At 44.1% G+C, this 21,008-nt stretch overlaps 1 long non-coding RNA gene across 1 annotated transcript in view; it reads left to right on the top strand.

Annotated features, from left to right (window-relative positions):
- The window catches only part of AU023762 (expressed sequence AU023762), a 90,407-nt gene extending 71,809 nt beyond the window's left edge, over positions 1 to 18,598 (top strand). Inside the window, exons 3-5 of the long non-coding RNA NR_040760.1 lie at positions 13,991 to 14,087; positions 16,272 to 16,321; positions 16,739 to 18,598. This is a non-coding gene — a long non-coding RNA (expressed sequence AU023762). The remainder of the gene's footprint in view (positions 1 to 13,990; positions 14,088 to 16,271; positions 16,322 to 16,738) is intronic.
- The last annotated feature ends 2,410 nt before the right edge of the window (positions 18,599 to 21,008 follow it).

Here is a 21,008-nt window from a genome sequence, read left to right as displayed (position 1 = left end):
ATCACATCATCCCCCTCCCCATCTCCACTCGGAGGTTCTTCCGTTTCCAGCACATATGTTCCTCTGTTCTGGAGTTTTTCCTGACAGAAGCAGCAGGTTTTTGACAAACAACTTTAATATTCTTTGCTTCTGTGTGGCTGGCTCTAATAATCCTGAAAGCCTACAAGGTCACGAGGAAGATTAAATCTGAGACATCGGAGGCAGATTTTGACACATCATTATTTAAATCCTGAGCTGCTCTAGGGCTCCTGTCCCCAAGAGCCCTGATTCACTGTCCAAATGAACACCCCAAATTCTACGAGGTTGCTGAGCACGGATTCTGGAGTCCTGACGGGAAATGCCGGCTCTGCTTGGCGTGACAAGGCCCTCGCTTTCTGTCCCGGAAGAGTTATTGCCTGTGGGGAGAATGAGGGTTTCAGGAAATCTGGGTCCTCTCCCATCTCTTGCTGTGGACTTTAGGATTTCATCCAATCTTCACAAATCCTCCATGATTTCTACTTACGAAGTTATTTATATCATTTTGTTTTTTAAAGACATATTTATATTTATTTTTTATTTTTGCGCGCGCGCGCATGTGCGCGCGCGCACACACACACACACACACACACACACACACACATGTATGCTTGCTGTAGCTGTATGGGTCCTTGAATAAACCAGAAGAGGGCGTCAGATCTCCTGGAGCTAGAGTTAGAGGTGGTTTAATGCTTACAACATGCGTGCAGGGAAAAAACCCCTCAGGACCCTTGTAAGAGCAGCTTCTGAGCCATCTCTGCAGCCTATTCTGCTTTATTTTAATTGAGATATATGTTTTTTAAAAATAAAAATGTACATATTTTGAACAGTTTGATAAAAACTTAAATGTATGGTCCAAGTGGGCATAACCCCAATTGAGAGAGGGGCACTTTCACCATTCCAGAGGATACTTGCTCTTCCTAGGATTGTAAGGGCATGCCTACTACATTGCCTGGGCTGATTTTTTTTTCTTTTGAGACAGATATCACTATGTAGCTCTGGCTGTCCACAACTCACTCTGTTGACCAGGCTGGCCTCTACTTCACAGAGATCAGCCTGGCTCTACCTCCTGAGTGCTGGAATTAAAGGCATTGCCACCATACCCAGGTCTTCCTTCCTTCCTTCCTTCCTTCCTTCCTTCCTTCCTTCCTTCCTTCCTCTTTCCCTCCTCCCCTCCCTCCTTCCTTCCTTTCCTCCTTCCCTCCCTCCTCCTCTCCCTCCTCCCTCCCTCCCTCCCTCCCCTCCCTCTCACCCTCCTTCCTTCCTTCCTTCCTCTTTCCCTCCCTCCCTCCCTCCTCCCCTCCCTCCTCCCTCCCTCCCTCCCTCCCTCCTTCCCCTCCCTCTCACCCTCCTTCCTTCCTTCCACATGGGTCCTGGCAATAGAACTCAGCTCTTTCTGCTTTCAAGGAAAGTGCTATGAACTGCGATCTCTAGGTCCACTCTACCACTTAAAACCTCCCTGTCTTATCCTCCAGGATTGCCGTGCTATGTCCCAAGCTCCCGATGTACTTACGCGATACATTTGAATCACATCCAAACCCTAGCACAGGGGAGACATTTGTTCCCCTTTGGTATGACACTTCTTTATATAAAACCTGATAGAGGGATGAAGGGAGGGAGAGAGGAAGAGAGAAAGACACACACACACACACACACACACAGAGAGAGAGAGAGACAGACAGACAGACAGACAGACAGACAGACAGTCAGACACACAGGCACACAGATACACAGACACACAGACAGACAGAAACACACAAAAAGAGAGTACAGGCTGGACCCCAATAGCCTTTTCATGGGTACCCATCTACTCACTTAACTTCATTACACTAAACCACACCCCTTAAAGTTTCTATCACCGACCCCCTCTCCCCTGAGCCTCAGGCTGTCAATAAAGACTTAAAAATGGGTCCTTGGTGGAAAATTCCAGACCAGAGCACAGGTTAGAACTGCCAGGCATTACTTCATTAATCAAATCAAATGAGTAATCATCTTGGTTGTGGCTGATTTTGGAAAATCATTTTAAAATAGAGGGCTTGTCACAGCATCACAGTGCACCCATGTCACACCATCACTCACAGTGCACCCAGGTCATAGCATCACTCACAGTGCACCCATGTCACAGCATCACTCACAGTGCACCCATGTCACACCATCACAGTGCACCCATGTCACAGCATCACTCACAGTGCACCCATGTCACACCATCACAGTGCACCCATGTCACAGCATCACTCACAGTGCACCCATGTCACACCATCACAGTGCACCCATGTCACAGCATCACAGTGCATCCATGTCACAGCATCACTCACAGTGCACCCAGGTCACAGCATCACAGTGCACCCATTTGGCATCAGGGAGCAGAGGTGGTGCAGCTTCTGCAATCATGGCAATGAGATAGCTGAAGGATATGGTGATAGCCAAATCTGTGGCCATGGCAACAGAGCCTCTCACAGTCCATAGTGAAGGGAGAAAGGGGAGAGCGACTGGATCCTCAGTTACAATTCCAGCTCCCTCCTTCCTTGTAGCTGCATTGGATTGCAGGAGGAGCTAGAATGTGCAGGGGATGAAAGGTTACCTGAAGACAATGCTCTGTGATACAGTGTCCAAGAGGTCGTGGTCCATGATAGGGTGGGGCTTGGTAGTAAGAGCTGTTTCCAATTGCCCTCTGTGTTGGTTTTGTTTTTATTGCTTTGATAAAGATGGTGACCAAAACCAACGACTTGGAGAGGAAATTGTTCCTGAAGGCAGAACCTACCTAAAGCAGAAACCATGGAGGGGTGCTGCTTTCTGGCTTGCTCCCAAAGGCTCGCTCAGCCTGCTTGCTTTTACCTCCAGGGACCTCCCACCTCAAATATTACATTAAAAAATGCCCCATAGATGTGTCTATAATCTGAGGGAGGCATTTTCTCAACTGATGCCCCCTCTTCCTGGAAGACTCCAGCTTATGCCAAGTTGACCAAAAAACCAACCAGTACACCCATTCTTCTGTGAGTTTAATCTCATTTATGCTCTTCTGAGTAATCTATCCTACTCCAAATTCCTGGTTCAGCAAGCTAGCATTAGGTGGAATTACACCTTCGTGCTGTGTCTCAGATGGACTTTTGTTTGTATCTCTTCAAGAGGATAACACAACAGTGTGTTGGGAAAGCCCAGGGTTAGACCAACACGTATTTGACTGTGTCCCTGGGGATGCTGTGGCTCTTGTCCTAGACTGGCCTCTCCCATCTTAGAGGAATTTTTATCTCAAGTTTTATTGACCTGTCTCAGGAAGTTGGAGCTTTATCCTGAAGATGTCTTTATGGATGGTCTTATCCTTGAGTCTAGACTGTCTGGGGCTGAGGTCATGGATTCTTTCTGCCTAGAATGTCCTTGCTTTTTCTTTCTTTATTTTATCATATCATCATCATCATCATCGTTATTATGTGTATGTATCTGCCCGTGTGTGTGCACCATGGTGCATGTGAGAAGGTCAGAAGACAATTTTGGGCAGTCAGTTCTTTCTTTTCACCCCTTACACCCTGCAGGTTGACCTCAGGTCATCTGAATCGGTCTGCAAGTACTTTTACCTTCTGAGCCATCTTGCTGGCCTTCAGTGTCCAGCTCTGGAATCTAAGTAGCATGGCATCTTTTAATTGCTAGGTGATGGAGAAACAAGATGCCAGACAGGCCATCAGTGGTGCATTGTGGGACACAGAAGATCCAATTCTGTTTGTGTCAGAGCCAGAATTAGTAACCAGCAGCCCCTACCCTGGTTATACTATTTTAGTGTTGCCATAGCTACCTTAGATGAAAATCTGCCAGCGTGGGCAGGGGCTCATCATGATCGTCACCTGTGAATGGTCTCAGCCGGATTCAGCAGTTTTTAATTTAATAATAGTAGGTACATTTTGAGAGGACGAGGACAACATGGGGACACATGAGGCACTGCCGAACAGCTGAGGTGAAGCTCTGCAGGTAGGCACCTGACAACACATCCCCAGACCCTAGGGTGTGAGCCTGGAGGCTGTTAGCACACCAATCCAGCTTGTATGGCAGAGTGGCCATGCAGTCTGACATTTTCCTATGTTTTTTTTTTTTCAGGGGGAAGTATTTAAATTCAGGGGCAGTGGGGTCGATGCTGAGATATTTATGCCCTTTTGATAACTGCTGCTTAAGCTGCTTCTTGACAAATTCTAATTAAGCAAAGATAATAAGTTGCAGAAACACGGTGGATTTTGGTGCCTTTCCTGTGGCATGTCACATCTTATAACTCACAGAAGCACTTTTCGGAACTGTCTCTGTAAAGTCACCTTGGCCATTGCCCCAGAGGTGTCAGCTAGGCTAACACCTCCCTCTTTTCCCCCTTACTGTAAAACTATTTTTAGGTATGAAATTAATTGCAGGGAAGTTCAGGTTAAAGAGATTTGTGTTTCTCTGAAGTAAACTTTAATCTTACTTAAGAGTGTAACACCCAATTAAATAGCTGGGTGGGATTTGAACTCTGGTCTTAGCTAGCTGTACATTCCAGGAAATAAAAGGCAATATAAAAATCAACAGTAATAATAATAAAAACAATTCTCAAAAAACGAATCTAGGGGTCTGCTGATGGATTCTTGATCGTGGTGACTTGTGTCTGTGGAAGGGAGTTATTATAGTGGCAGAATTCAGTAAGCTTGGCTATGTCCGACTATGTGTGAGTGACTGGTAGAGACCAGAAATTTAATGGTGAGAGTCTCTTTCCTTAGGATTTCATTCATCCCATACCCACTTTGTAATGTTCAGATTGTCAGCTTGATACACTCTAAAATCACCTCAGAAGAAAGTCTCAATGATTGGATGGATTCCCAGGCATGTTTCTGGTGATATTGTCTTAATTAAGTTAATTCATAGAGGAAGAGAGACCAGCCTACTATGAGTAGCACCATTCCCTAAGCAGAGGGGTTCTGAGCTGTGTAAGAATGGAGAAATTGAGCTGAGCACAAGCAAGGCAGAAAGTAAGCATGCCTGCCTATTTCCCCCTCTGCTTTCATTTGCGGATGTGACGTGGCCAACTCTCTCATCAGCTGCGATTATAAGCTACAATAAGCTCAGACTACCCTAGGCTGTATTTTGCAGGGTCTTTTATCACAGCAACAGAAATTAAACTATAACATTTTTGTATAACATGGTATATATATTTTTAAAAGATTTATTTATATAACTTATGCATGTGAGTGCTCTATTTGCATGTATTCCTGCCTGACAGAAGAGGACATCAGATCCCATTATAGATGGCCGTGAGCCACCATGTGGGAACTGAGAATTGAACCCTCTAGAAGAGCAGCCAGTGCCCTCAACGGCTGAGCCATCTCTCCAGTCCAGGACATGGTATTTATTATCTACCAACCGTTGATCCTTGTCCCTGCCTCTTCTCAGCTGGCCCCAGGTCCACAGTCCCATGGAGGGTACTGAATGCCAGCAATGAATGATACTTCTTGTCCTCCATTGTGGACATTTCCCCACGGACAACCTCTTGTTAGCTCCATTTTTGAATTGCACGACCCCTCTGGGAGTTGGTAAAAGCCTCACGAACATCTCTATTCCGCCTGTGTGTCCTGCCTGAGTTTCAAGTTTGCTTTCCAGCTGTGAAAAACATATGTACGGGTGGCGGTAATTGGGAATTTAATAATTTTTTGATGTTTCTTGTGGTGTTTAGGAGGTCCGTTGAGAACGAGCCATATTTTTCTTCAATGTTTCCCTATTCTGCGCTGAAGCTGTCTGAGCTAAAGCTACACGGGGCTTTTATTCTCACCACCCCCACAGGCAGGCTAACTTTGAAGTCATTTCCTTTTTAAAGGGAATGCATATTGGTTCTTTATTTTCTCTTTTTGTTTTTATTGCTATAGTGTTCTGTGTAATTCTTTTTCCAGGTCATTGTAGAAATAAAATATCCATGGGGAAGAAACCACAAGAGTCAGAGCTTCAGACATGAGGGCTGTCTCCTGTGAGCACAGGTCTTATGGTTCTAGTGGATGCTTGTGTTTTTCACTCCGTGCTATTTGATTACAAGGTCATCAAATGATACTGGCTCTATTGTGCTCACTCCCCAAAGCTTGAGACTAAGGGAAAAATTGTGACCTGTGCTGTTATCACATCCTGGGGGCTCCCACCTTACTTCTGAGGGAATCCATACAGCGCACTGGGAAGTCTTGGAAGGAGTGGGTGAATTCTCTGACTTGCTTATTGGAGACATGTGGCACTGTGCCACCCAGGGATGCCATCTGTGGGTTTTGGGATGAGCCAAGTAATCTACATTCTTCTATTCTTTTCTCCCCTCTCCATCTACCACAGGAGCAGGGTGATGACTAAGCTTCCTTGGTAGCTTGCTGGATTTGGACTCACCTTGGAGACACGCCTGAGGTGTGTCTGTGAGACTGTTTCTGCTTAGACTTTAACTGAGTTAAACTGAGATGTGAACGTGGGCAGTACTTTCCCATGGGTTGGGATCCTAGACTGAATAAAAAGGAAACCTCAGGAGAAGATGAGTGCTGGCATCCATCTGACTGTGGATGCAGTGTGACCAGCTCCCACATGCTCCTACCGCCATGATGAATGGTTTCCCCTCAAATAGCAAGCCAAACTCAACCATTGCTCTGGCCCTGAGAATTTGCATTTTAATGCATAGTATACAGCTAGAGAAACTGAGGCTCAGAGGCACAGTGGGATGCCCAAGGCCTTTAGAGACTCAGTGTTATCCTTGGGGCTGGGCCTGGTCTGTTGTCTTGAGCTCTTTCCTGGGCTCAGTTTAGCAGCATTCTGGACCCCACAGGAGACCAGCCACCAGCAACGCTTTCCTGCCTTCCTCCTCTGCTTAAGAGTGGAATTTCCGCTGTGATATGTACAATTGGACAGTCCCTGGAGTCTGGGACTCTGGCCTGATCTAATTTTATACTTTGGTGGGTCATTGAAGAGGGTCCCAGTGTCCACTTTGGAACCTTCTGCAGCCCAGATGTCTACACAGAGGCTCGGCAGCTGGAAGATTGTCTCCTTTCATAGGCAAAGCCTTGCTTGTCACACAGTGGCATCTCTGTGCAAGGGTAAATTTGACTCCTCTACTTTGGAATTATCCTGTGCTAACAGAATTCTCAGACTCACAGGTACGTGGATAATTAGGACTCTTGTTAATCATTCTGTGTCCCTCTCCCCTCCCCCGCCCTCCAGCAATGAGATTCACACAGATTAATTACTGCCTGCTATAAATAAATGTAGAGAAAAGCAATCTGCATAGGAGAGGCAGAGGGTAACTGTCATTTAATATAGCGCAGCTTTCCCGCACACCTGTTCTCCCCTCGCCGTCACCATGGAAACCACACTTTATAAGAGAAGCTATGCATAATTAGCATGGATGGAGGTCTATATCAATCAGAATAATTTGGAAGAATACTAAAAGCCCGAAGGAGCAGGCAAAAACTACTTGTCTCAGTAGGAAGGGATCAGATCTCCACTGTGTGGTAAATGAGGAGGCAGTTACAGTAAGAAATCAGCAAAACTAGAGATTCTGGGTCAGCCGAAAGATGGGGCGGCAGCCTGCCTGCGCGGGAGAGAGAGAAAACTTTGTCGTTGAGTTTGCTTTTCTTTTCAAGCGCTATTTAGGGCTGCGCAGAGGAAACACGAGCCAGACAACCAGATATGTACATCGCAAGGTGCCGGTGCTGGAACTGCAAGAAGTTTAATTGAGTGTGGGGTGGCTGTGCGCACAGGGGACCTCTGCGTCATGGTTGGCAGTGGGCCTGGGGTGAGAAGCTAGAGGGTCTTGGTGCAGAGTGTGGGGCTTTTCTACGGAACATCGAGAAGTGGGGCTTTAGGAGGCTTGGAATTGCCAAATTGCTTCTGAGTGTGGGCAGGGACCTTAGTTTATTTCCGTGCCCTAGTTCTTGGAGGATGAATGGAAGTCACAGAGAGAAGAAACAAGCCCGAGGTTTCAAAGCCGCTGAGGTCCTTTCTGAGACCAGGGCTCAGCATGGTTTCTCCTTCACTATGTTTGTTGGGCCATGGGGCCAGACCAGGGCTTTGCTCATCTAGGATAGGAACTCAGGCCTTTCCCAGAGCACCTGGCAGACACAGGTTTCTGTGTGGTTTTCTTTCAAATGCAGATATGTCTTCAGTCACGTGATTAAAGCCCCTTGGTTCTACAAGCATTCATTTTTAGTAATGGGATAATAGCGTGCTCAGGACGCATAAAGTTTCCTGTAAATTATACATTTCCCAGTAGGCACCAGGGCTCACTGTTCATAGAAATGGACATTTACTTATTCAACACGCATGCGTCACCAGTTGGTGTGTGTCAGGATCTACTGCAGGTGCTGGGCATAGTCATGTCTAGGACATCATCTTCCGTTTTTGTAGATTCTGCAGTCTGCTGGGGGAACACGAGATTCTAGCCCGGAAACAAACGAATAACGTCTTAGATAGTTGTAGAGTGCCCAGATGCAGGTGGGCAGCCCTCAGGCCAGGGCCTGGGCCAGGACTTTGGAATGTCCTCTACTTGCCGAGATGTGCAGCAAACAGAAGTCTTAGGTGAGGAGGTGCTGTGGTTGGGGGCCACCACTCTGGGGGCGTCTGTCTGCCCATTAATTTGAGACTAGTGTAGGCCAAGAAACCCCCAGTAGCTCCTGTTGTCCTCACAACAAAGTAAGGGTTTGTAGCTCAGCTACAGGGCCAGTGGTCCTGCCTCATCTTTCTTCATTGCTATTCTGTGCTTTATCTCTTTGTGGTACTGCTAGGAGTTGAAATAATAAAAAGGCAGACTAACGGCAAAGCGTAGGGAATAACATTGAACGTTTATAAATCAGCCCTTACCAATGTACCTGGTGTTATGCAAATTGCTGTGTGATGTTTAACTCATTAACTCTTCAAAACACAGAAACTATCATTAAGTTGATTTTGCAGAAGAGAAAAGTAAGGGGGGAGAGATTAAGGGTTTTTTTCCCCCAAGGTCAAATACCTAATTGAATGATGTTCTAGGAGTTGAAACCAAAACCTGTTTATGCCATTAACCTCTGTGCTAATTTGATAAATCACTAGCATCAGTATGTTAATAGAAAAGGCTCAATTTCTACAGTTCTCACATTAAGAGAAACGAGAAGCAGAAACTACCATTGCGGTATGTGTCTGATGGGCAGAAAAATATTCGAGATCCAATGATCTCCAAAAATCTGCACAAATTTTACCCCTCAGATTCTCCCTGGAATTAGAATTCTTGCAATAACATGGTGAAATAGATCTGCTCTCCGCCTTCAGGGTGAAGAGATGGTAATTCAGAGAAATTAGATAACAAAGTGAGACCTCCAACTCTCAGTGCTTCATTAAAGTATGGGATGCCTTTCAGACATCCGTCAGAAGTCCTGGGGTGACTACAGACCCTGGGTGACCTGCTCTTGGCCACTGGTAGCATCTTTTATATAGAGATAGGATCTCATGTATTCTAATTTGGCCTTGAACCTTCAGGGTCGTCAAGGATGACCTTGAACTTCGGATCTTCCCCCTTCCGGCTCTTGAGTGCTGGGGTTACAGGTTTGTGCCATCATGCCAAGTCTACGCGGTAGTCGGGATGGACCTTGGGGCACTCTACCAGGTTATAACTCCAGCCCACGATGGCCTCCTTAGAGGTTCTTCAGGGGAACCTGGAGGCTTGCATGCTGTAGCATCTAGGGGTGTATTTCTCAGCACTCTCAAGGAACTCAGTGGCTGTGCTTCAGTGCCATGTTTGGTCTTGCCCACCAGACTTAATAGAGACATTTTCTCCTTCTTGTGGTGCCTGACAGGTTTCCACTCAGACTCTTCTTTGCGGGTTGGGTTTTCTGTGTGCTGGCCTGTCACATTTGTGGTCTTAACCCTTGCTCTAGCTCTTTCTCCTCAGTGCTGGTGAATCACCTGCCATCCTTTGGCATTGATCTTCCATTCCTATCCAAGGTCTGCCATTGCCAAGCTTAGCAGGTATCAGAATGAATCCTTCAAAGTCCCCACCAAGAGCCAATAAAGGTTTCTCCTTGTCCTTCCCCAAAGAGAGCTCGCTTGTCAGGTTCTTTTCACCAGCGTGAGGGTCATCTACTGGACCAGTTATACCGTCACTGTTTATTGTTCTCATTTGGCTGTTGAATTACTGGTACCTTCTTCTATACCATTCAGTTTTCAAGGGCCTGCTGTCTAGGGATGGAGGAGACTTCTATAAGTATGGTGAGCAAGGAGGACAAGGGATGAGCCCAGGAGCTCTCAGTGTTTATAAAGGTTAAATTGACTCCTTTACCCTATTCTACTTTTTGAGGACAAGTGAGCATGTGTGTCTGAGAACAACCTGTCACACTATTCTGGTTGACTTTTATGGTCAACCTGATACAAGTTAGAGTCACCCGGGAACTTCAGCTGAAGAATTGCTTTTATCAGATTGGCTTGTGGCCACATCTGTAAAGGATTGTCTTGATGGCAAATTGATACAGGAGGGCCCAGACCACTGTGGGTGGCACCATCCCTAGGCAGGCATTGTCAGGATGTATAAAAAAAGCTAGCTGAACATAAGCCAGTGAGCAAAGCAGGAGACAGCATTCCGCCATAGTTTCTGTTTCATTTCCTGCTTGTGTTCCGGTCCTGACTTCCCTTGACGACGTACTGAAACTTGGAAGTATAAGCTGCAATAAACCTCTTACCCTGCCAAGATGCATTTGGTCATGGGATTTATCACAACAATAGAAAATCAAATTATGCCGGGCATGGTGGCGCACGCCTTTAATCCCAGCACTTGGGAGGCAGAGGCAGGCGGATTTCTGAGTTCGAGGCCAGCCTGGTCTACAAAGTGAGTTCCAGGACAGCCAGGGCTACACAGAGAAACCCTGTCTCGAAAAAAACAAAACAAAACAAAACAAAAAAAATCAAATTAGAAAACACATTGAGTCTATGGAGAAGGCATTGAAGACTCTTCATCCACAGTGTATGCCCAGGCAGGGCTCTGTCCATGGTTTCTTGAAACACCTTCATGGGCAGCTCAGACACAACTTGTTTGTATCAATTAGCCTTCCCATATAAGAAAATATATCCCTCCCAATACTAGTTTTAAAGAGCAACCATTTATTTAGCTCATGTATTGCGGGGATGTTTCTTCTGACCTAGGTTGGGTTTGACTGGATTTGTTCTGTGGTTAGCTGATGGGGTCAGCTGGGGACATGAAGGTTTTGTATGACCTCACTCACATACCTGTTGGCCATAGCAGTGACTGAGCAATGTGACCTCATCTTCTACCAGGTGGGTCTGGCTTGTCCACAGGGTAGCAAGGAATCCAAGCACAGCAAGGGAGGTAGCCTCATCAAGCAAACACTTGTCACAGTTTCTTCTGCCTCATTTTCTGAGCCAATATGATAGGTGATAACAAAGGCATATGGGAACTTATTGGCTGTTATTGGCGTTGATCCCTACACCACTGGTTCAGTTCAAACTTGCAATGGACAATTGTCCCCAGAAGCTGTGAATACCTTATTCTGTCAAGAAGACTAGTAGAGGCCATGGGGAGAGCATATACAAGCATATATAAAACCCTGACTTAGTGTCTGGCACCCCATAAAACTGAGAGTATGTGTTAGTAAATACTGACTGTTGATTTGACAGGATCTAGAATTGCGTAGGAATCCTTGTCAGCCTCTAGGAACCAGTGAAGGCTTCTTTAGATTAGAGTAGCCTCTGGCTGTGTGCATGAGAGATTATCGTGATTAGGTCTGCTGAGGTAGGAAGACCCACCCTCAAATAGGAGGCACAGTTCTGTGGGCTGGGATCTTAGACTGCATAAGGAGAAAGGAAGCTACTCGAGGACACGCGTTTATAGCTACCTTCTTCCCGGCCGTGGACACACTCTGCTGCTTCAAGTCCCTGCCCCTTTGGCTCTGCCACGGGATGGACTGACTGTGCTTTCAAACTGTGCACATAAACAGACCTTTCCTTTCTTAAGTCATGTTTGTCAGAGTTTTGTTTTTTTTTATTTTTATTCTCGTCATGGCAACAACTAAGATGTAGTAGTACTTTCCTGTAATCCCAGCACTCCATAGGTGTAGGAAGAATCAAGTTCAAGGTCATTCTCAACTATATGGTGAGTGTGAGGGCAACTTGAACTTGAGTTCCCGTTTAAAAGCACATGAGGCTAGTAGGAAGACTTTGTAAGTTTCCAGCCTGGCTAATGGAGATGACTGCAACATAATTCCTAAAATTTTTAAATTGCCATCTAATTTCGAGTGCTTTGGGCATTGTGAAGAAGTCCATACCAGAAACAAATGCTCTGCCCTTTCTCCCCATCCTGGTCGGTATTCTTCTAAAACATTCTCCCCCCAAACACTGCCTATATGCAGAAGCTGGCCACCACTTCCACAGACTTCAGCTTTCCCACCATATCCCTATTCCACACAGGCTTTTCTTTTACAGTAAATAGGTAAACATGATGCTGAGGGTTAAGACTGTAGGTCAGTGGTAGCATAGGGCGGCGGGGAATGTGAAAGGCCCTGGGCTCAGTCTCCAGCAATGAAAAGGAAAATGATGGCTTGATTCAGGTTGAAGGGGGTGAAGTGTCTTTTCTCAGGTGGATCTATGGGTAACATGCTGGCTCCCATCAACTTACTTCAGGCATAATTTTCTTCAAAATGGTTATTCTGGCTTTGAAACTGGAATGGTTATTCTCTTATGGATATCATTAGAAATGGTAACATTGTTATAACATCAAGACATAGCGTCAACTTCGACATTCCTCTGCTTCAGAATCTTCTCAATGGATACTTTGGCTAAGGTGAGCACAAAAGGTTGACTTTGTTGCTTATTCCTTTGACTTTTATATCAATTATATATTTGTACCTTTGCATGGAATATGGTTACTTATATATGTGTACATGAATAAAATATGTTTAATAAGCATGCATAAAATATATGAACTTAAAAACTGTTCCCTGGTGGAGCATTATAGTCTTGGTTGAAATATCTAAGTGACTTTCAAAAGAAACCATTAGTTCCACTTCAGTGTATTTTGTGTCTGTGGAGGAGGTCACACTCCGCACAGCTATGATTCTTAATTTTTTGTTATTGTTTTATAAGTCCCCTGAGAATTCTGGTCACTTTTGTGAATAGGACAGGACAAATTAAAAACAAAGCAAAACTGGTGAGCCTGTTGCTTGTGGGGTAGACAAATATTTCAAATTTAATGTCTTGTAAATTATTACCTTCCAATTTTATTCATCTACCTATCTCTATCTCTGTCTCTGTCTCTGTCTCTGTCTCTGTCTCTGTCTCTATCTCTATCTCTATCTCTATCTCTATCTCTATCTCTATCTCTATCTCTATCTCTATCTCTATCTCTACCTAATACCCACACACATACACACACTAAAGGAGTAATGATATAGTTTCTTTTCTGTTGCTATGATGAAACATTCTGACGCATAGCACCTTGAGGAGGAAAGGGTTAGTTTAATTTATACATCCAGGTCACAGACCCTCATTGAGTTATGTCAAGGACAAAACCCAAGGGCGGGAACCTGCTGCAGAAACCATGGAGAAATGCTGCTTGCTTAGCTAGCTCCCATCTATATCTGAGGACACCTGCCCAGGGAATGGTGCTCCCTGTAGTGGGGATCTTCTTATATAAACTACTAAACGAGACAACCCTTCACGAATATGTCTATAGACCTATTTGGAAAAGATAGTTACTCAGTTGAGACTCTGTTGGGGTGATTTTACACTTTGTCAAGATGACAAAGTTGACTAGGACAGGGGCCTTTACATTTGTGGCAGATTGTAAAGCTGCCCCTTATCTCCTCTGTCTTTGGAGTGTCTGTGACTTTAGTAATTCCCCAATAAAGGAATGCCGTCCCTTCCTCCACCTCTCACATGCCCTGACCCCTGACCAGCTTTGCCAATAGAATTTGGGGAAAATGATGGTTGAGTCTTAGCCTCATAAGATACGGTTCATTTTCCTATCTCTTTCCAGGGTCCATCTTCTGCTTTCATGATTGTCCCCAAGCCAGAGTGATGGAGGATGGAGAGAGAATGTGGATTGGTACTAAGGTGTCATGTGACTGCCTCAGGTGAGTAGAACTCTTTGCTGCTGCTGCTGCTGCTGCTTAGCTGAGAGGGAGCCCAGCCAGATCAGAGAGGCATGGTTCAGATCTGCAGAATCACTCATTTAACTTTTAAACTTATAGGTAGCCCTCCAAACTTGTCTTAAACCAGTACATTTTAGGATAGTTTTTAAAATGATAATAAGTAATAGATAATAAAAAGTATCCCAGAGAAATGCAAATCAAAATAACACTGATATTTCACCTCACACTAGTCAGAATGGCTAAGATAAAAAATTCAGGTGACAGCAGATGCTGGTGAGGATGTGGAGAAAGAAGAACACTCATCCATTGCTGGTGGGATTGCAAGCTGGTACAATCACTCTAGAAACCAGTCTGGTGGTTTCTCATAAAATTGGACATAGTACTACCGGAAGATCCAGCAATACTATTCATGGGCATATATCCAGAAGATGTTCCAACTGGTAATAAGGACACATGCTCCACTATGTTCATAGCAGCCTTATTTATAATAGCCAGAAGCTGGAAGGAACACAGATGTCCCTTAACAGAAGAATGGATACAGAAAATGTGGTACATTTACACAATGGAGCACTACTCAGTTATGAAAAACAATGAATTTATGGAATTCTTTTAAGAATTTATGGAATTCTTAGGTAAACTGATGGATCTGGAGGATATCACCCTGAGTGAGATAACCCAATCACAAAAGAACACACATGATATGCACTCACTGATTAGTGGATATTAGCCTAGAAACTTAGAATACGCAAGATACAATTTGCAAACCACATGAAACTCAAGAAGAAGGAAGACCAAAGTGTGGATACTTCGTTCCTCCTTGGAATGTGGAACAAAATACCCATGGATGGAGTTACAGAGACAAAGTTTGGAACTGAGATGGAAGGAATGACCATCCAGAGACTGCCCCACCTGGGGATCCATCCCATAAACAACCACCAAACCCAGACACTATTGCATATGCCAGCAAGATTTTGCTGATAGGACCCTGATATAGCTGTCTCTTGTGAGGTTATGCCAGTGCCTGGTAAATACAGAAGAGGATGCTCATCTGTTGGATGGAACACAGGGCCCCCAATGGAGGAGCTAGAGAAAGTACCCAAGGAGCTGTAGGGGCCTGTAACCCTATAGGAGGAACAGCAATATGAACTAACCAGTACCCCCAGAGCTCATGCCTCTAGCTGCATGTGTAGCAGAAGATGGCCTAATTGGCCATCATTGGGAGGAGAGGCCCTTGGTCTTGCAAAGATTATATGGCCCAATACAGGGGAATGCCAGAGTCAGGAAGCTGGAGTGGGTGGGTTGGGGAGCAGGGCGGGGGGAGGGTATAGGGGACTTTTGGGATGGCATTTGAATTGTAAATGAAGAAAATATCTAATAAAAATTGTTTAAATAGTCAAAAAAAATCCCAGAAAGTGATTTCTGTGAGTAAAGGGTTTATGTCTGATTCTGAAGTTATCATGAGCACCTAGAACATAAACACCATTTATCATGAAATGTTCGTAAAATGCTAGAGTACGATAAGTGTACTCTGCTTAGCTTCCTGAACTATAGGGGCTTGTGTGCTATCTAGAATGCCACACGTGGACTTGGCACTGCACTGGCATCTTGTAGACCGTGGTAGAAAGTGTGTAGTAAGCAAAGCTAAGATCTTGAGTCCCCACATCTCAGTAGACTTATGTCGCCAGGGAAAGCCATCAGCTCATTCCTCTTCTCTCTAGGAGGATTCAGTCATTCCTAGCCATTGCTGTGTGATGAGCTGCCTCTCTGGAGACAGTCCTTCCCACTCCAATTAGCTGAGTCATATAACGTGTTCTAGCTAAGCAGATGTGGGCAGAAGGGATGTATATTGCAGCCAATCAGAAGCCCTGAAAGTTCCTGCTCATAGTCCCAGTTCTCACTCTCTTTCTGTTACAAGGCTCAACATCCTGAAAAAGTTGGGGGGTAGGGGAGCAGATGCCTCAGCCTGAGTCCTGAAAGAAAACCTGCGAAGTCGGGGGGTCATAGCTTGCTCACCACCAGGTGAGGAAGGAGGATTATGGTAACAAGATTTGGTGACTGGACGTCCTCCAACTTTTTGTCTTTTGACCTTGAGGCTTCTTTGTAAGGAACAAAACACATCTATCTTGTTTGAAACACTGATTTGTGCTTTCTGTTTCTCATGACCAGACTGAATTGTAAAACATTTTTGGACAGTTTCATACACGGAGATGATGAAGGTAGGCTGTTTTTCACTCCTCAGTACTCCCTCATGTCCACTCCTTCTCCCATGGAAACCCTTCCCAAAAACCCTCCTCCTTCTCTCAAATCCCGTGCGTGCATGTGTGCGTGCGTGCGTGCGTGCGTGCGTGTGTGTGTGTGTGTGTGTGTGTGTGTGTGTGTGTGCGCGTGCGTGCGTGTGTGTGAAGTATATCGTGTGAGTGTGTGAGATATCTTTAAGTTTCTTCAGTTTTGTCTATACCTCTGAAGGAAATTACTTCCCTTCTCTCAACAACCATTAACTTCCAATAGTCCCCCTGGGAGGGGTGGGACTTCATGAGTTTCTCCTCCATCCATTATGAAATGTAGTAATTCTCTCCTGCCATCAAGATGCTAAAGTCTACCAAGGAAGCCAAGGAGGAACCTATCTATTTTAGGTTGGAGGAGAGGATCAGGAAAGAGCTGTTTGTACGAACGATCTCCTAGTGGACCTCCGGAAGAAGAAAAGGAAGAGTGAGATAAAGAGTGAAGGTCGGACAGCAGCAGCAGAACAGAGAAAAGAACACGCAAAGGCAGGAGAGCGCTGGACGAAGCCAGATATCTAAAAGGCAACGGGACCAGGAACCAGTACAGATGAGGCTGAATAACGAGGTAGCAGCCAGTTTGTGGAGTGACTCAGGGGCCAGGGCAAGGGATTTGGTCTTTCTTTCAAGAGCACTGAGAAAACATCAAACATAATCTAAAATAAGCCAACCTCTGGTTTAAAGAGATAACTGGATCAGCTGTGTGGAAAACAATCAGAGTCCTTACGACTCAGGGAGCCTGGGGTGGGAATTCCTTATAGAATGCATATGGATTCATATATGTTTTTATATTTTATATCCAAGTCTCTACTCCACCTGGGATCTTGCTCACAGCAACAGCTAAGGCTTATCCTTGAGTAGATATGGATAGCTATTTGCTCCAACGCCGTTGATTGAAAATGTCCTTTGCCTGTTGCTTTTCTATCACACATTTGGCATAAACTCATTTCTACAGTAGTTACGGTTGTACATTTTAGGTTATTGTAATGTTCTGGTCTGTCTTTCTCTTCTTGCGCAAAGTCTGTGCTGTCTCCTTTACTGTAAGTCATTTATCTCCATGATTCTCTAGGCTATTCTTTTTTTAAAATCTATTTATTTTATTTATATAAGTACACTGGAGCTGTCTTCAGCCATATGAGAAGGCACTAGATCCATTACAGATGGTTGTGAGCCACCATGTGGTTGCTGAGAATTGAACTCAGGACCTCTGGAAGAGCAATCAGTGCTCTTAACCACTGAGCCATCTCTCTAGCCCCTAAGCTATTCTTTTTAATCCCTTGTTTTCAAAAAATATGTTTTAGAGTCAGTGTGTCAAGTTATACACATACACACACACACACACACACACACACACATACACACACACACACACACCAGTCTAATGAGATGTACTTTTTAAAAAGCAACACCCTCTATTGAGGCTTTCATAATGAGTATCATATTGGAGGAAAGTGAGGTTTGTCTTAGTTTCTTTTCCCACTGCTGTGATAAAAAAGCCTGACAAAATCAACTCAAGAGAGAAAGGATTTCTTTGGCTTATTAGTCACAGCCATCACTTCAGGGAAGTCAAGGTGGCAGGAATTTGAAACAGATGTCACATTACATCCACAAATCAGAATCTGAGCAATGACTTAATGCATGTGTGCCTAGCTCAGTATCTCTGCTCAGAATCCCTTGCCTAGGGAATAGTGCCGCTCACTGTGGGCTCTCCAACCTTAATTAACATAATCAAGATAATCCCCCACCAGACATACTCATAGGCCAACCTAATATAGACATTCTCTCAGTGAGACTCCCTTTCCAAGTGATTCTGGATTGTGTCAAGTTGACAATTAACAATGACCATCACAGGATCTATAAAGAATTGAAACTTCCAGTCTGTGAGCACAGAATATCTATCAGTATATAGAGACTATCCTTGATTTTGATTTTTTTTCAATTGTGTTGTGTACTTTCCTGTTAAAATTCTCACATATATATATTTTAGATTTACTCCTGGATATTTAATATTTGGGATGCTATTGCTAATAGTCTTTTTAAAAATTTGTTTTTAAGTTATTGCTGGCATTAATAAATTCAATTACTTCTGAGCATTTATCTTTAGTAATATTATTACATTTTCTTGTTAATTCTAAAGTCTGTAGATTATTTTGGGTTATTGTTGTGCATATAATCCTCTCATTTTCAGACAATGGAAATAAAATATTTTCTTCCTAATATGTTTTGCCTGTGTTTATTTTTCTTACTGAGCTGGTTAAAGCCCACAGAATGATGACAAGGAGAACCGTATTTAACCTTGTATTAGACTCAGAGAGAAAAGATGTCATCTCGCACTTTTGTTTGATGCTGAGACATCAGTTCTCATGTTAATCAGGGCCTCTGTTAGCTGATAGGAGAATCTCCATGTATTTGTTGTGCTGAAACTGCTGGTTCATAACCTTTGACCTGCCAACCCCTTGAGATTCAGGACGCTGTATTCAAGGTTGCTGTTTAGCCTGCGTTTGCTGTGTAGCTGAAAATGACTTTGAACTGTTGATCCTCATGCTTCCGCCTCCGGAGTGCTGGGATGAGGAGTGCTGGGATGAGTGCTGGGATGAGGAGTGCTGGGATGAGTGCTGGGATGAGTGCTGGGATGAGTGCTGGGATGAGGAGTGCTGGGATGAGGAGTGCTGGGATGAGGAGTGCTGGGATGAGTGCTGGGATGAGTGCTGGGATGAGGAGTGCTGGGATGACAGGCACGTTCCACTGGGCTCTGCTTGCTGTGCTATGGTAGTTGCACCCAGGGCTTCCTGCATGCTGAGCAGACGCTCTATAAACTGAGCTAAATGCCAACTCACCTAGTTTTAAGAACATCAACAGATACATTTTTAAAGATGAAATGTAAGAAATTTCTTAGATGACATGAATTAGCTTCCTTATTAACCATATGTGGCAATAATTTTCATTTGTCCTTTAATTTTATCCATGGCATTTAAAAACACTGCCTCATGGAGAAAGTAAATCATATATAAATTAGAATAGTGCAATAAATCTCATGTATCTGTCCCTCAATTACATCCATTATGTATAGTTTTATTTACAGGTTGCTCTGATTTTTCCAAGTTTTACATATATCTATAGGGCCAAATATTTTACAACGTCTTCAATTCTGTAGGATCTTTTGATCCATATTCTTTAGTGCTGCTTATACATATTAATATTTTTCTGTTGTGTTTTGACATATAACATCTCATTTAAGATGCTGTTCTCTATTGTAACACGGAGCTGGGTACATTCCCTGAAAGATTTCCATCTTAAGATGGAAAGAAATGCGTTTTCTCTGGGTGGGATGAGCACGTCTTATATTCGTTTGATCAATCTTCTGTAGTTCTTTTACATCTGTGACATCTCTATTTTTATGAACTTCTTGGCTGCTATGCTTTATTGCTTTTTGATAGCACAAAAATATCAGATGCTACAGGTTTGCACACAGCTCTATAGTGTATAGCTTCAATTTACTTATTAAGACTGAAACAAAATACTCAAAAGTCGATTATAACAAATGTGTGCTGACTTGGTGTTATTTATGTTTTTATTTTTGGAGATAAAACCTCATGCATCCCTAATTGGACTTAAGACCCGATCAACAAGCGGGAACTCATACCTAGCATTGGAAACCTAGCCAAATACCCAGAGTTAGGGAGGCCACAGATCTTGGAGGAGAACCTACAATAGCCACTTTACTAAACCATTGTAGCCCCCGACTACATTCCAAATAATTGACCTTTTACCCACAGGTAAGTGTAGTCCACACCCCTCAGCAAAGAAACTTCTTTTTGCAATTGACAGAGGCCATTACAGAAAACAACAACCAGTCAAAATGAGTTGCTGAGCCCAGTCCCAATGGACAAATACATCTACTAAACAATTCCCACATCTAAAGCTCAGGGGACACTGCGGAAGAGGGGCAGAAAGATCCTAAGAATCAGAGGATCAGGGGATGTGCTGTGAGATTGCATCTCCTAGGACTGCCAAAAGCTGCACCCACAGTGTCTCACCAATGCGACTGCCTGAACGTGAGTTGATCAAGGACACCACCAACAGACATGCTAATGCAAATGAGGGGAAGCTGGAGAGGCCTCAGCTTTCCACAGAGAACTACAGGTAGCTAAGAAGTGCTGAGAAGGGGAGAAAGAGCATCCCCTAAGGGAGAGCACATCACTTGGTTATCTAGTACCAAATGTCCAGTCCCGAAAACACACATAAAGAACATTATACAGACTGGGCAGGTTATATTTACATATTTAAAAATAGATATGCATGTAATGACAAGTCATGGAAAGAGAAGGTGTGAGTCGAGGGTCACTAGGAAATGTGTCACTACATTACTGCAATCTTACAAAACAACCTCAGGCTGTGGATATAGCTCAGTTTGAACAGTGCTTGCCTAGCATATGAAAGACCCAGGGTTCAATCTCCAGCACCACATACCCTGGATAAAAAAGAACATTAGCCAGAAGAGCATCCTATGTGAAGGCCCTGCGGCTGTAGCACAGATAACAGATAAAGGCATTGCTTATGCCATCCTCAAGGGGAGCTTTCTTTCTCTCATGGGCTCGAGAGACCTCTTGTGTTCCATTAATAG

Source organism: Mus musculus, chromosome 9 (genome assembly GCF_000001635.26).
Source record: "Mus musculus strain C57BL/6J chromosome 9, GRCm38.p6 C57BL/6J".
In the NCBI taxonomy this organism is placed as follows: domain Eukaryota; kingdom Metazoa; phylum Chordata; class Mammalia; order Rodentia; family Muridae; genus Mus; species Mus musculus.
The sequence above is the reverse complement of the archived record's forward strand: the minus strand, read 5'-3'. Positions and strand labels throughout refer to the sequence as shown.